We start from the raw sequence: 17,555 nt of genomic DNA on the forward strand, positions 1-17,555 counted from the left end.
AGTTGGAATGCATGTGCAGTAGGCAGTGAAGAAAGCAAATGGTATGTTAGCATTCATAGCAAAAGGATTTGAGTATAAGAGCAGGGAGATTCTACTGCAGTTGCACAGGGTCTTGGTGAGACCACACCTGGAGTATTGCGCACAGTTTTGGTCTCCTAATCTGAGGAAATACATTCTTGCCATAGAGGGAGTACAGAGAAGGTTCACCAGACTGATTCCTGGGATGGCAGGACTGTCTTATGAAGAAAGACTGGATAGACTCGGCTTGTACTCGCTAGAATTTAGAAGATTGAGGGGGATCTTATAGAAACTTACAAAATTCTTAAGGGATTGGATAGGCTAGATGCAGGAAGATTATTCCCGATGTTGGGGAAGTCCAGAGCAAGGGGTCACAGTTTAAGGATAAGAGGGAAGTCTTTAAGGACCGAGATAAGAAAAACATTTTTTACACAGAGAGTGGTGGAATTCTCTGCCACAGAAGGTAGTTGAGGCCAGTTCATTGGCTATATTTAAGAGGGAGTTAGATGTGGCCCTTGTGGCTAGGGGGATCATGGGGTATGGAGAGAAGGCTGGGATGGGATACTGAGTTGGATAATCAGCCATGATCATATTGAATGGCGGTGCAGACTCGAAGGGCCGAATGGCCTACTCTTGCACCTATTTTCTATGTTTCTATGTAACCTCAATCGTGAACATTTTAATTATAATCTATCCTTTGTGTATAAAATAATGAGAGGAATGGATCGAGTAGACGGACGGAGCCTCCTGTCTGGAGATCCCGGAGATCCCGGAGATCCCGGAGAAACCCACACAGGGCATGGGGAGAAAGTACAAACTCCAGGTCTCTGGCGCTGTAAGGCAGTAGCTCTACCGCTGCGCCGCTGTGCCGCCAATGCCATCAACATGAAGTCATGAACAACAGACCGTCGGGGTTTCCGGGCACTGTACGGCACATAAAATTAAACTATCCTGTCGCAACCATTGGAGCAGCCTAAATGTCACTAATAGAAACTGTATCTAAAATGAACAGAAAGCAAGAGGAAGACATGACTCATGAACTTGACTGGGAAACAGCTCGTTCTGGGACCACATAAATTAAACAGAAGGGGCCCTTGGCGTGCTGTTACGGTGATGGGTACCTGCAGTTAGAATTCTGCTCCTTGTAAACCAGCTATACTGTAAGAACTTACCAAAGGTTGCAAAATGATCATCGCTCGCATGGTGAGTAATTTAAAAAATAATGCCATTACCCATGATGAATGCTGCACAGCAAGCCAGCTGAAAATATTCAGTTTAGAAAATACAGAAAATGCTGGAAATATTCAGCTGGTCGGGCAGCATTAGTGAAGAGAGAAAATTAGAACATAGGACATAAAACAGTACAGGGTAGGTACAGGCCCTTCGGCCCACAATGTCTATACTGAGCATGATACCTGGTTACTCCTGCATGTTGTGTCCATCTTCGGTGTAAACCTGCATCTGCAGTTCCTTCTTTCATACTGTAACTAATGTGAATGGGTGATTGATGGTCAGTGTGGATTTGACCAGAGAGCTTGTTTCCATGTTGTATCTCTAAACTAAACTGTATTTTCCAAATGCTGTAAAGGGAAGTGAAAGATGGACTCGAGGGTCTAGGATATTGGGAGAAGTTGACTAGGGCAGGACTTTATTCTTGTAGTGCAGGAGATTGAGGGGTGATCTTATAGAGGTGTGCAGGATCATGAGAGAAATAGACAGGTAAATGCACACAGTCTTTTAGGGGAATCGAGAACAAGAGGACATAGGTTTAGGGTGAGGGAGGAAAGGTTTAATAGGAAACTGAGGGGTAACATTTTTACACAATGGTGGTGGGTATACGGAACTAGCTGCCAGAGGAGGTAGTTGAAGCAGGTACTATCATTATGTTTAAGGGACAGGTGGACAGCTACCTAGATAGGATAGGCTTAGAGGGTTATGGGTCAAACGTAAGTAGGCAGAACAAGTGTAGATGGGGCATGTTGGCCAACGTGGGCTGATGGGGCTGTTTTCACATTGTATGACTCTATGTGGGTGGTGGTGAAATCTTGCTGAAGCTGGTGGAAACTGCAAAGTATAATTTATTAAACGCGTGTGCTAATAGATAGAAGGTTATCACCAGGGAAAGTCTACTCTTGCTCTGTCCAGGAGCAGAGGGCTCGAGAACAGAGCTGAAAGATGAGATGTCAAGTACAATGGGGAGGTGCCATGGTTCAGGAAGAAGAGAACATCTCAGATGCGCCTGGTTGGAAAGACTCATTATCAGACTTGATATGTTCATTCTTTGACTCCGCCATTTTGTCATAAGAAGGCACTGGGACTAAATTATTATTGAATAATTTTATAAATAATTTTGAATAATTTGAATCTAAATGTTTTGTTATTTTGACTGAGTTATTCTAACGCAGACTGAAAGTCAATGGCTGATGTTTCTCATTGATCAAAATGAATGCAATTTGTACAACAAGTCTTCATGGTCAAGTGAAGAACAAGGCCTTGCAACGAAGGGGACTCAAATGTGATGCCAAAACTGGCCACTCTTGTATACTGTCTCAGTGACCCCTAGTACAGGTGTGTACTAATTATACACACCTGTACCGTATCTAAGATGAGCTTATGCGTAGCGATACTTGTAATGAACTGTATGCAGAAAAAGTATTTCACTGTATGTTAATACATGTACTTGCCATAGAGGGAGTACAGAGAAGGTTCACCAGACTGATTCCTGGGAAGGCAGGACTTTCATATGAAGAAAGACTGGATAGACTCGGCTTGTACTCGCTAGAATTTAGAAGATTGAGGGGGGATCTTATAGAAACTAACAAAATTCTTAAGGAGAGAGTGGTGAATCTCTGGAATTCTCTGCCACAGAAGGTAGTTGAGGCCAGTTCATTGGCTATATTTAAGAGGGGGTTAGATGTGTCCCTTGTGGCTAAAGGGATCAGGGGGTATGGAGAGAAGGCAGGTGCAGGATAGTGAGTTGGATGATCAGCCATGATCATATTGAATGGCGGTGCAGGCTCGAAGGTCCGAATGGCCTACTCCTGCACCTATTTTCTATGTTTCTATGTTTCTATGTAACTGGGCGTTACCCGCAGGACAGCACGTCAGCGTGTATGTCGGGCAACTTGACGGATTTACGGGCTTCAGTCACTGAAAAATCGCAAAGTGGGACAACCCCTCGATACTATCCTAAAGCCTGGTTTGCTGCAATAGTCCTTTATATATGAGACATTCCCCGCTATACAAGTAAAAAAGTTGAGTGCATAATGGCGGCTGGCAGCAGTTGATTGCAAGGGATCTAACAACCATCTACATTTGAGCACTTGCAAATTACAGTCGTTCTTCTTATTCATTCTCGATTACAGTTCATTAATATTCAATGCTGTTGAACACTGACCTCTAAATGCCTATTACCGTGAGGATTAAATCAGTTGAACCCTCAATCAGTTAGATTAACAGCCTCTGTCAAAATAGCTGAAAAGCTGCATGGAGCAGTGTGATGGTTTTTACAAAGTAAATGATTTGTTTAATTGCCGACATGGACTTTTTCCACGTCTGTCTCAAGTAGAGAGTGATCTGCAGCAATATAAACCTGCCCAGTAAGAACAGTTTAATTTAGTTCAGTTTAGAGATACAGTGCGGAAACAGGCTCTTCGGCCCACCGGGTCCACGCCGACCAGCGACCCCCGTATATTAACACTACCCTACACACACCAGAGATCATGGGAGACCCCTTCCACCCCTGCAACGGACTGTTCCAGCTGCTACGGTCAGGCAAACGCCTCCGTTGCCATGCGGTGAGAACGGAGAGGTTGAGAAGGAGTTTCTTCCCAGAGGCCATTCGGACTGTAAACGCCTATCTCACCAGGGACTAACTCTACAGAATGTTTTTCCTTCCATTATTTATTATGTAAAAGAATATGTGTGTTATGATTGTGTTTATAATTTGTTTGGTTGTTTTGTTGTTTGTCTTTTGCACAAAAGTCCGCGAGCATTGCCACTTTCATTTCACTGCACATCTCGTATGTGTATGTGACAAATAAACTTGACTTGACTTGACTTGACTTGACAATTTTCACATTTACCAAGCCAATTTATCTACATACCTGTATGTCTTTGGAGTGCGGGAGGATGCCAAAGATCTCGGAGAAAACCCACACGGTCACAGGGAGAGAGTACAAACTCTGTACAGACAGCACCCGTAGTCGGGATTGAAACAGGGTCTCTGGCGCTGCATGCAGTGTAAGGCGCTGTAAATAAAAATGTTGTCAAGGTGGAAAAGGTTCCTAGAAGATTTACTGTACGAGGATGTTGCCAGGACTCGATGGTCTGAGCTGTAGAGAGAGGTTGAGCAGGCTGGGTCTCTATTCCTGGAGGGCAGCAAGATGAGGGGTGTATAAAATCATGAGAGGAATAGATCGGGTAGACGCACAGAATCTCTTGCCCAGAATAGAGGAATCGAGGACCAGAGGACATAGGTTTAATTTGAAGGGTAAATGATTTAAGAGGGGTAACTTTTTCACACAAAGGGTGGTGGGTGCATGGAATGAGCAGCCAGAGGTGGTAGTTGAGCCAGGGACTAATCAATGTTTAAGAAACAGTTAGACAGGTACATGAATAGGACAGGATTGGAGGGATATGGGTCAAGCGCAGGCAAGTGGGACTAGGGTGGCCGGTGTGGGAATGTTCGGCCGATGGGCCTGTTTCCATGCTGTAAGATTCCATGACTCTATAACCAATTTCTCTCAACGGATGAAGCCACAAGAGGCGACAGATGCTGGAATCTTGAGCAAAACAAAAACTGCTGCAGTATCTCAGTGGGTCACGCAACACCTGTGGATGGAAATGGGAAAGATGACGTTTCGGGTCAGGGCCTTGCAGACCCTCCCCCCTCCCACCTCAACAGATGCTGCTTGACCCGCTGAGTTCCCCCAGCAGTTCGTTCCTATGCTCCATATACCAGCGCCCACAGTCTCACGTCTTGAAAAGAACTGCTTGTGTATAGAGTTAAAAATTATAACCTGAATTCTCAGCCACCTTTCTGCTGAATGAACTCTTAGAGATGATGATTTCCCATGTGGCCGTAGGAATTTTCATGCAACAAGCTAGCCGTTAAGTGCAAAACAGGATCTAAAATGATAACATCAGATGTACAGTATATTAAGACCACGGAATGCATGCATGAAACCTATCAGAATTCATGCATGCACAAACCACTGCTGGCATTCAAGACATGCACACTCACAGGAATGTATGCATGCACATGCACACACTCACATGCACAGATATGTGTATACACACACAAATGCTCACATGCCACATAAACATAGCTGGCAGAGCTGTTGCCTCAGTGCCAGAGACCCAAGTTTGATCCCGACCTCAGGTGCTGTCTGTATGGAGCTCGCAAGTTCTCCCAGTGACTGCGTGGGTTTCCTGCAGCTGTTCCGGTTTCCTCCTGCATCCCAAAGACATGTGGTTTTGTAGGTGTATTATCCCTCGTGTATAGGATAGTGCAAGTGTACATGGCAATCGCTTTTTACTGTATCTTGGTACATGTAACAATAAACTAAACTGATAACTGATAATGATAATGATCGCTGGTCGACACAGGCTCGGTGGACCGAAGGGTCTGTTTCCACGCTTCACCTAATCTGAGGAAGGACATTCTTGCCATAGAGGGAGTGCAGAGAAGGTTCACCAGACTGATTCCTAGGATGTCAGGACTTTCATATGAGGAAAGACTGGTTAGACTCGGCTTGTACTCGCTAGAATTTAGAAGATTGAGGGGGGATCTTATAGAAACTTACAAAATTCTTAAGGGGTTGGACAAGCTAGATGCAGGAAGATTATTCCCGATGTTGGGGAAGTCCAGAACTAAGGGTCACAGTTTAAGGATAAGAGGGAAGTCTTTTAGGACTGAGATGAGAAAATCATTTTTTACACAGAGAGTGGTGAATCTGTGGAATTCTTTGCCACAGAGGGTAGTTGAGGCCAGTCCATTGGTTATATTTAAGAGGGAGTTAGATGCGGCCATTGTGGCGAATAGGATCAGGGGGTATGGAGAGAAGGCAGGGATGGGATACTGAGTTGGATGGTCAGCCATGATCATATTAAATGGCGGTGCAGGCTCGAAGGGCCGAATGGCCTACTCCTGCACCTAATTTCTATGTTTCTATGTTTCTATCTCTAAAACAAATATGAACAGATGCAGGTTGTTTTGTGTCTTATGCCATTTAATGAGAGCACTATTGGGCTGCTCCCTAATCTATCTGTCTACCTTTGGTCCATATCTTGTAACTGCTCCGGACAACAATATCACAAGAGAAAACAAAATTAACAGAGAGTGAGAAATACACCTTCCGTTACTCAAAAGCTCAGCTGGAGACATTGACAAGGAAGAAGTTGAGTCTAGGCCATTAAATCATGGTCTTGGAATCACAGGCTCTAGATGTGGCCTGAGGGGCAATCAATGGTGGATGGCAGAGTGGCGCAGCGGTAGAGTTGCTGCCTTACAATGCTCACAGCGCCAGAGACCGGGGTTCGATCGCGATTACGGCTGCTTCCTGTACGGTGTTTGTAAGTTCTCCCTGTGACTGTATGAGTTTTCTCCGAGATCTTCGGTTCCCTCCCACACCCCAAAGACGTACAAATTTATAGGTTTATTGACTTGGTATAAGTGAAAATTGGCCCCAGTCTGTGTAAGATAGTGTTGATTCGCGGGGATCACTGGTCAGTGCTGACTCAATGGCCAGAAGGGCCTGTTTCCGTACTGTATCTCTGAACTAAACTAAGCTAAAACGGTGTCTGATGCCTTGCTGAAAAGATGCCAAAATCTTTTATAATATTTTGGACAAACCAGCACCATGTGGTTAGTTATCCCATAGCCAAAGCAGTTTTATTGATGTGAGCTAGGGTGTACCTAGGTGTAGATCAGTGTGCCAGAATTAAGGGGAGTGGAATGAAACTTAAGTTTACATACCATGGTGTGAATGCATATCACGTATGCATTTTGTATGATTCATATATCTATATAAGATAAAGAGCGAGCATCTCTTCTAATCTTCTATTCCCTGTTAATGTGTTTCAACTACTGACACTAGACTCTCAGATCTATTCGCTGATAAGTCACAAAATCTTACAGAGTGTCATGTCAGATCTGTTGATGGAACTGAACAAGGCACTAGAGCAGATGAAAAGAAGGAACTGCAGATGCTGGTTTACACCGAAACCAGACACAAAATGCTGGAGTAACTCAGCGGGACACGCAGCATTACTGGAGAGAAGGAATGGGTGATGTTTCGGGTCGGGACCCTTCTTCAGAATGAGGGCTGCTAGGAATGTTAGAGTGGCTGGAAAGCAAGGAGGACAAAGTAGGAACTCTGCTGGAGCACCGATCCATATTCAGGGTCATGAGGAATAGGAGTAGAACTAGGCCATTCAGCCCTCCAAGACTACTCCGTGGCTGATCTATCTCTCCCTCCTAACCCCATTCTCTTGCCTTCTCCCCATAACCTCTGACACCTGTACTAATCGAGAATCCATCTGTATTCACTGTGCTCGGGATGTGCCACGTGATGGCAGGCTGGTCCCGAGACGCTCCGTGGAGCTAAATAACCAGCAACCCTGAGGCCAGGCTGCTGAGAGCAAAGAGGGACCCAGTGGGTTGTGCCATCGAGAAGTAAGAGGGACTGAGGGACGCCCTCCCCGGGTACTTTCCGTTGCAACGGCAAGAAATGCAACACCTGTCTCTTCACCTCCCCCCTCGACTCCATTCAAGGACCCAAGCAATCGTTCCAGGTGCGACAAAGGTTCACCTGCATCTCCTCCAACCAGCATCTTAAGGCTCTATGAGGCGCTGTTTAGGCCGCATTTGGAATATTGTGTGCAATTTTGGGCACCACATCATTTGCTGGCTCAGGATTTGGTCCAGAGGAGATTTTACAAGAATGATTCCAGGAATGAGTAGTTTAACCAATGATGAACGTTTTTGTCAACACTGGGTCTGTACTCGCTGGGGTTTAGAAGAATGAGGGGGGATCCTCATTGAAACATGCAGAATAGTGAAAGGCTTGGATCGAGTGGATGTGGAGAAGATGTTTCCATTAGAGGGTGAATCTAGGACTAGAGGGCATAGTATCAGAATTAAAGTGCATTCTTTTAGGAAGGAGATGCGGTCAAATTTATTTAGTTAGAGGGTGTTGAATCTGTGGAATTCCTTGTCACATAAGGCTGTGGAGACCAAGCCAGTGAATATTTTTAAGGTAGATAGAAACATAGAAATATAGAAAATAGGTGCAGGGATAGTCCATTTGGCCCATCGAGCCAGCACCGCCATTTAATATGATCATGGCTAATCATCCAAACACAGTATCCCGTTCCTGCTTTCTCCCCATATCCCTTGATTCAATTAGCCATAAGATCTTTATCTAACTCTCTCTTGCAAACATCCAGTGAATTGGCCTCCACTGCCTTCTGTGGCAGAAACTTCCACAGATTCACAACTCTCTGGGTGAAAAAGATTTTCCTCATCTCAGTCCTAAATGTCCTACCCTTTATTCTTAAACTATAACCCCCTAGTTCTGGACTCCCCCAACTTTGGGTACAATTTTACATGCATCTAGCCTGTCCAATACTTTAAGAATTTTAAGAAAGAACTGCAGATGCTGGAAAATGCTGTAGAAACTCAGTGGGTGAGGCAGCATCTACAGAGCGAAAGAATAGGTGACGCTTCTGTCTGAAGAAGGGTCTCGACCCGAAACATCACCTATTCCTTCACTCCATAGATGCTGGCTCACCCGCTGAGTTTCTCAAGCATTTTTGTCTACCTTAAGAATTTTATATGTTTCTATAAGATCCATATAGGATTGATAGGCTATCGATTGGCACAGGTTTCAGAAGCTATGGGGAAAAGGCAGGAGAATGGGGCTGGGAGGGAGAGATAAATCAGCCATGATTGAATAGCGGAATTGACTTGATGGGCCGAATGGCCTAATTCTACTCTGTCACTTATGACCTTATGACCTGGCAGGGGGCTGACGAGAGTGAGGAGGGACCCGGAGGGCAGCTTGCTCCATGTGTGGCGGCAGGCCTGGTTTCTCCACTGCGAGGAGATAAGACTGTACTTAGAGCCTCTGAAACCTTGCTGGTGCCAGTAGCGTGGCAACTCTGTTGTATGCTGCCTAGGGGAAGATTTTACCGGATTGTGTGCAAAGGCAAAGAATTTCACAGTACCTAGGTAGGTACAGTGGATTAATGAGGGGGTAATGAACAATGTCTGCATTAACTTAGACAACGTCCTGCATGGTAGTGGAGGAAGGAACTCTTGATGCTGGCTTACAATCGAAGATAGGCACAAAATACTGGAGTAACTCAGCAGGACAGGCAGCATCTCTGGAGAAAAGGAATATGTAACATTAGGGGTTGAGACCCTTCATCAGATGGTCCTGCATGGTAGGCTGGTCTGGAAGATTGGAATGCATGGGGTCCAGGATAAGCTGGTCAATAAGATACAAATTGGTCAAATTGATGGTAGGACATAAAATATGGTAGTATTGAGTTGTTTTATTTTAGTTTGGAGGCCCATAACCAATGGTTACAACAGGGATTGGCACTGGGACTTCTACAGTTTATGATATATATTAAAGATGAGAATGTAGGGTGAATGTTAGTTATGGGCATGTCCCACTTATGCCCCAGTCCCACTTAGGAAACCTGAACGGAAACCTCTGGAGACTTTGCGCCCCACCCCAGGTTTCCGTGCGGTTCCCGGAGGTTTTTGTCAGTCTCCCTACCTGCCTCCACTACCTGCAACCTCCGGCAACCACCTGCAACCTCCGGGAACCGCACGGAAACCTTCGGTGGGGCGCAAAGTCTCCAGAGGTTTCCGTTCAGGTTTCCTAAGTGGGGCAGGGGCATAAGGCGACTTATTAGGCAACTGCAGGAGTCTACGCGGTCGCCACATGTTCGCGGGTGATTGCCGGGGAGTCGCCTTCATGGTCGTGAGGAGTCCCTGCATTCTGAGAACAAGTCGCTGCCCCTTTAGGTCTTACAAGTCGCGGCCGCTAAAATTTCAACGTTGAAAAATGGAGAGTAGCGAGAATTTCGTGCCGTAGGTGGGTCGCCAGGAGGTCCTGGTGGGTTGCCAGGAGGTCGACGGTTCTCAAAGGTTTTCGTAGGTTGTAGCCGGTGCTGACCGTTGAATTTCATTGGCTCATTGAGAAATAAATCGTAAGCAGTAGTTTTCAGAACCAAGGACAACCGACCGGTAATGTTAAATGTCCGCCGAGCTAAACAGCCGTGTATCTCTGGCTTCTTAAAAGTTGTCTCCACTCCTTCTCCCCCCTTCTCCCTCCTTCTCTCCATTCTTCCCCCTCTCCCCCCCCCTCCCCTCTTTCAAAGGACTTACTGTGATTTAGCCGTCTTAATGACAGCACCAATTTCCATGTTCATCGCGGTGTGCCATTGCAGCGCCCCCACTGGTCGGTGGGGGCGCTGCAATGGCGGCAGCCCTGTCAGCAGCACGTTAGTTTTTTCAACTTTTTTTTTTTTTTTAGTATGTTTTAAAGTATGTTTTTAATGTTTCTTTGTGTGTTTTGTGTGGGGATGGTGTGGGGGGGTGAGGGGGAAACCGTTTTGGCCGCCTCCTCCATGGAGAGGCGACTTTTTCCAGGTTGCCTCCCCCGTGGCCTAACAGCAAGGATCGGCGCGGCCTTTCCCGGAGACGTGCCTGGGGCTTCAGCGGCGGGAGCAGCGTGGACTCTCGGCTTGGAGCGGGCGAGCCCTCGCTGGGGCTCGCTGGAGGGGAACGCTCTGTTTCGCTGGCCCGCAGCAGCCTGAAGCCGCGATCTGCACAGCTCCAGCTGGTGCGGCGTCTACAGCCTGGGATCCCTCGTGGGGGACCCGGGGGAAGAAGAAGCCATCACTGCCGGCCCGCGGCCAACTATTACCGCTTACCCGGCGCGGACTTACCATCACCCCTGGAGGGGAGCTTTGACCGCCGACCCTGTGATTTGCGGTGCTTCTGGCTGCGGCGCGGCGAGGACTTTAAATCTTCGACCGCCGGCCTGCGGCCCACACCAACTTAAAGCCGCGGTCTCCGGTGGGGAAGAGCCGACTCTGGACTTACCTGGACTTGTACCTTGTCCTTTTACCATCTGGACGCCCGCAGCAACGGTTGAGGTCCCGACCACGGGGGGAAATGGAGGAGGACTGGCCAAATTGTGTGCCTTCTACCATAGTGATGAATGCTGTGGTGGATGTTTATGTTACATTTTTATTGTGTTTTTGTGTGTGTTCTTTATAATTGTACCGCTGCTGACATATTCATTTCACTTGCACTTATGTGCAATGTGACAAATAAACCGTATTGTATTGTATTGTATATTGTATTGTGTCTGTATCACATTGGCTTTGCACTGTGTGAATTTCACTCAGACAGCACTCCCCCCGCTTTCCCTGTCCCCCGCCTGCATAACGGGCTGGTGAAGGAAGCGATGCGTATTTGTGTGTGTTCCACTCTGACAGTCGCCGTTCCAGTTGCCGGATTTTCAGGCGTCTACCGGCAACTTGACTGTCACCGGCAATCGCTTGTAATTCGCCTAAGTGGGACAGGCCCATAAGTTTGCAAATGACACCAACATTGGTGATATAGTACAGAGAGAAGAAGATTGTCTAAGGTTACATCAGGATGTAGATCAACTGGAAAATGGAATTTAACTCAGACAAGTGCAAAGTAATGCGTTTCAGGGAAGACAAACCAAGATAGGACATCCAAGATCGTATTTGTATGGGGTCTTCTTAGAAAGATTTGCTACACCTTTAATGTGAAGCTGGTTTGTGACAGGAGGTAACGGATAAAGATGTTTACCATGTCTCTAATAGTAAACATGTTTCATTCATTTTATGTCACATCTCTGTTATAACCAGGCCATTATGGAGAAATACGTATGAACATATGAGTCAAGACAGAGCAAGTCACTCATCCCTAAGATAGGCACAACGTGCTGGATCCTTCTTCACTTTAAGTTCAGCCCATTCTTCAGTCTTGAACCGAAACGTCACCTATTCCTTTTCTCCAGAGATGCTGCCTGACTCGCTGAGTTACTCCAACTTTTTGTGCCTATCTTTGATTTAAACCAACGTCTGCAGTTCCTTCCTACTCACCCCTGAGAACCTACTCCATCATTCAATATAATCAAGGTTACTTGAGAATAACCTCAACTGCATATTGCCACCTAGCGCAGTAACCTTCCCCTTCTTGTTGATAAAATAAACCTATAACCTTGACTGAGGACTAATCACACTTGGCTGATTGTGGGCTTAGACTCAGGAGCAAGTCTTTGAATAGTACTGTGGGATATATTTACATCACTTGAGATAGCGTTGTTACAAAACCTAACATCAACGTTGCTCCAGATCTGCCACCGCTTGTGCATGCGATTCCGGAGGCTTTGTGGGGAGGGAGGGATTAAAATGCAGGTTTGTATTGCTTGTCGGAGAGGGATTTCCTCGGGCTGCTAGCTGATGAAGAAAAATCGTTCGCGCTTCCGTTCCCAGTTTATTTTTTTTTAATTTGCTGGACGATTTCATCAGTGGATTGAAGTTAAACACGACTTCTGACGCCTTCAACGCCTTCAACATCACGGATCGCAATATCAGGACAAAACAAAAGGTATGTTGTTTATTTAATATATTATCTTGCTTTTAGGTGTGGCTTCATTTTAATCTTATGATGCGAAAAATGTTATATAGTTCCCATACGAATCGGCCATGTCTTGTCTGCCGATATGGGCTTAAAATATATGGCAACGGCAACATTCCAATCGATCACATTCCAGAAACATCCACTCTCAAGATAATCAAATTCATTATTTTTTTGCACATTCATGTCATAAGAACAACTAAATGATCTATATAGTTTGTGTTATTGTCTATCCATGATCAATATTTTCATACTAAATATCCACAGTACAGTTTTAGTCAGATGTATTGTGCAAAAAAATAATGATTTTGATTATGTTGAGAGTGGATGTTTCTGGATTAATTTATGGGAATTAAACATTAAATTCCTTCCATTTGGCATGTTCATGACAAAGTGAGATTTAAAAAGCATGTTATATTGTGAATTCTTGTGTGAATGGGATCAGTTTGTTATTTGTTATTTGGAAACTTAGGCTATTTAAAAATGTTAGCCTTTTCTATAGAAATGGATAGATGTTTAGAAATAGTAATTTAATTTAGATTAATTTAATTGATTTGATGAAACTGATGAATATGATTTTTTTGTTTGGTATGTACTATTTGTTTTAGCATTTAACTATCATTTCTACATTGCAAATAATAACTTGTTTCTGTTAATGCTGTTCAGTGTTTATTTTCTTTACATTTTAAACAGATGTGTCCGAAGAAGAAATGCAAAATTGCCAATCCAAATGCCCAGCAAAAGAGACTGATTTAGACAGCATTTGCAGAGATTACCCGAATTTGGACTACTCCAAATGTGATGATCTACAGGACATAAGTAGTGGGCAGAAAAGCATATCATGCGTGGTTTGAAGAGCAAAAACTTGTAGTTTACAATGCCAACATTGAAAAGTTGAGGAAAAACAAGGTGTACAGAGTTGCTTATTGGTTACAATCTGAGGAGTATGATGATGCTACTGATTATGATATGCCAATGTACCAGCTAGCAACTGATCTTCTCCATAAAGACTTGGTCTTTTGATAGAACTTGTAATTTATTTACCTATCTGTTATGGACTTACAGCATATAATACAATAATATTAAAGAGCTGATCTTAAGAATATCACATTTTTGAATTTTCAAGGCAGTCTGTGTGTTTATTACCATTTCCGTCACAACGGTCAATTTTTTAATTAGCTACAATTAGGTAACTAACAAATTAAATGCTTTAATTTCAGGTCATCCAAGTAAGATGTTTTATATTTGGTTCAGAATGCTTCAATCTACAATAACTGAACATTTCAATTAGATCTCTTAATTTTTAAGAAAGTTATGGGCTTTTGACTGTCCTCGGTCACAGCTTTTGTGTTAAGTCAATGGAAAAGCAATAGGGAACAAGATGCTAATTTCCGAGTATGAAAATGGCCATAACTGTTTTAATACTGAAGATATGAAAGTGGATTAGTTAAAGTTCTCTTTATGCTTTATCTGATGGGATAAATTACAGGCTTGATTTTTTTAATCTCAAAAGGTTGTAATATCCCCACTTGTGAAGGCAGTCCAGGTTCCTGTTTAACATCTAACATACCTCAATTCTGCACTGAAATGTCGGGTCTGGGCTAAGTGTTGAACTCCCTGGAGTACAGTTCCAATTGACAGGCCTCTGATTATAGAGTGGTACCATTGAGACACATTTGACACCCTGGTCTAAAGCTAAGAGTGGTTCCCTTTCAGTGCTAACAGGTAACCAGCTGCAGAAGATAACACAACAACTTTCATTTAAGCATTTCCTTTGACCTGCTGGAATATCCTAATATCTTTCCAAGAAAGCTGGTAAGTGTTATTTTTTTTGTTGCAATTTATTAAATTACGTTCAATTTGCTTGTTATTTTGTCCTGTCCCTCCACTGTAAAAATAGATTCAGAGTGCCCATTTACCAGTGCTATAATCTCCCATGTATTGGGCTTTAATGGATCATTTTACCACTCTCTGATATGGAGAAATTGCTTTGCTGCGTTTTATTAGCGTAGAAATGGTACCATGGGTCATTCCAATCCTGTGAAAGTCCTACAAACATCCAGAACTTTTTTTGTGAGAGAATCATGAAGAAATTGCGGCAGGCTTAGTGTAACAGACAGATCCTTTTATCCCAGCGTGGAAAAGTCAAAAATTAAAGGGGGAAGTACTAAGGTTTTAAGGTGACATTTTGTACACAGTGGGTACCTGGGGTGGTGGGGTAGTGCCGTTTTAGAGACTTTTAGATGGGCACATGTGTGCAGGGATGGAGACATATTGAACAAGTGCAGGCAAAGGAGTGTAGGAGAAATACATCGGCATCATGTATTGGCACGGACATTGTGGGCTGAAGGGCCTGTTCCTGTGCAATGCTTTTCTATATTCTATATTCCATGTTTCTCAGTGTGCTAAGCATGCCAGATTCAGATTCAGATTCAACTTTAATTGTCATTGTCAGTGTACAGTACAGAGACAACAAAATGCAGTTAGCATCTCCCTGGAAGAGCGACATAGAATATGATGTTAATTAATAAATCTATTTACATGCATACAGTCATAGTGTTTTTCCTGTGGGAAGAGTGTCCGGGGGGGGTGATTGGCAGTCACCGAGGTACATTGTTGAGTAGTGTGACAGCCGCAGGGAAGAAGCTGTTCCTGGACCTGCTGGTCCGGCAACGGAGAGACCTGTAGCGCCTCCCGGATGGTAGGAGGGTAAACAATCTATGGTTGGGGTGAGAGCAGTCGTTGACGATGCTGAGCGCCCTCCGCAGACAACGCTTGCTTTGGACAGACTCAATGGAGGGGAGCGAGGAACCGGTGATGCGTTGGGCAATTTTCACCACCCTCTGCAGTGCTTTCCGGTCGGAGACAGAGCAGTTGCCATACCATACCGTGATACAGTTGGTAAGGATGCTCTCGATGGTGCAGCGGTAGAAGTTCACCAGGATCTGAGGAGACAGATGGACCTTCTTTAGTCTCCGCAGGAAGAAGAGACACTGGTGAGCCTTCTTGACCAGAGTTGAGGTATTGTGGGTCCAAGAGAGGTCATCGGAGATGTTGACCCACAGGAACCTGAAGCTGGAAACACGTTCCACCTCGATCCTGATGATGTGGATGGGGGGGGGGGGGGGGGGGGGGGGGGGCGTGCCGCCTCTATGCCATGCATAGTGTCAAAATCCAATTAGATCCCTTCCATGAATTTGTAGTTGGCCTAAAACATCTTTGAAAAACTCTAAGAAACGGCACAAAATATCCCAGAAAAGTTTTTGTTAACCAAAATGGATCCTGCATTCTCGAGAGAGAGAGTTAGATTTAGCTCTTAAGGCTAAGGGAATCAAGGGATATGGGGGAAAAAGACAGAACAGGGTACTGATTTTGGATGATCAGCCAACATCTCTGGAGAGGAATGGATGATGTTTCAGGTCGAGATCCTTCAGGAACAGGCTCATTTGATTGCAGCTTCTGATAATTTGATTAACATTAACCCATGATGAACATCAATTCTTAAAGGAACATCCCACTTGGCAGGCCCATTCCCCTTGGCAGGCCCGTCACCAGCTATCCATGGACAGAGCATGTAGTCATGGGAAGAAAGCTGGGAGATTTAGTAATGGGGAGCGTGTATACTTATCAGCATTATAAATGCCAAAGTGAAAAAGTCTGAAGAAGGGTCTCGACCCGAAACATCACCCATTTCTTCTAGAGTGTGAAGAAAGGTCTCAACTCGAAACGTCTTGCACAAGTATAATGAGGAACACAAAAAGCTGGAGTAAATCAGCGGGACAGGCAGCATCTCTTGAGAGAATGAATGGATGACATTTGGGGTCGAGACCCTTGTCTGAAGGAGGGTCTCCCATGCCTCTCGCCAGAGATGCTACCTGACCCGCTGAGTTACTCCAGCATTTTGTGTCTTTCTTTGCTTTAAACCAGCATCTGCAGTTCCTTCCCACCCAAAGGGAAAGGTCTTGTGTGTTGGGAGTTATGGAACCCCATCAGGGGCTACTGCAGTTTGAGACTTGAGGAAAATAGCTCAGCTGCTTCCTCCAGATGTAAGAATTATTTGAGATATGCAGAAATACATCTTGAAAAAAAAAGCTTCCAAGCCCTTTGTCATATGATGAGCGTCTGATGGCACTGGGCCTGTACTTCCTGGAGTGTAGCAGGATGAGAGGGAACCTCATTGAAACTCACTGAATAGTGAAAGACCTGAATAGAGTGGATGTGGAGAGGATGTTTAATGGGAGAGTCTAGGGCCATGGGCATAGCTTCAGAATAATAGGTTGTACCTTTAGAAAGGAGATGAGGAGGAATTCTTTAGTCAGAGGCTGGTGAATCTGTAGAATGTGTTTCTGCAGAATATTTGGAGGCCAAGTTATTGCATCTTTTTAAGGCAGCAATTGACAGTTACATGATTAGTAAGGGTGACAAAAATGCTGGAGAAACTCAGCGCGTGAGGCAGTATCTATGAAGCGAAGGAATAAGTGACGTTTCGGGTCGTGACCCTTCTTTAATCTGAAGGAAAAAGGAGAAGGAAAAGATAGATCTGCCATGATTGAATGGAGTAGACTTGATGGGCTGAATGGCCTACTTCTTCTCCTATGACCTATGAACTTATGAATATTTACACTATGTCCCGTGATATTCCCTTCATAGACCCTGAAAATGGACTTGGCATCATCACCCTCCATCTCCATCTCAATAAATTCCCACCTCAATGTCATTGCCTCATTAGCCATTTATTTGGCCAGAAGTCTTTCATTTCAGACTGCACACTTTTCTCCGAGCCCAGGTTCGATTATGACCACAGGTTTGTACATTCTCCACATGACATGCGTGGGTT

Source organism: Leucoraja erinacea, chromosome 6 (assembly GCF_028641065.1).
Source record: "Leucoraja erinacea ecotype New England chromosome 6, Leri_hhj_1, whole genome shotgun sequence".
NCBI lineage: Eukaryota > Metazoa > Chordata > Chondrichthyes > Rajiformes > Rajidae > Leucoraja > Leucoraja erinaceus.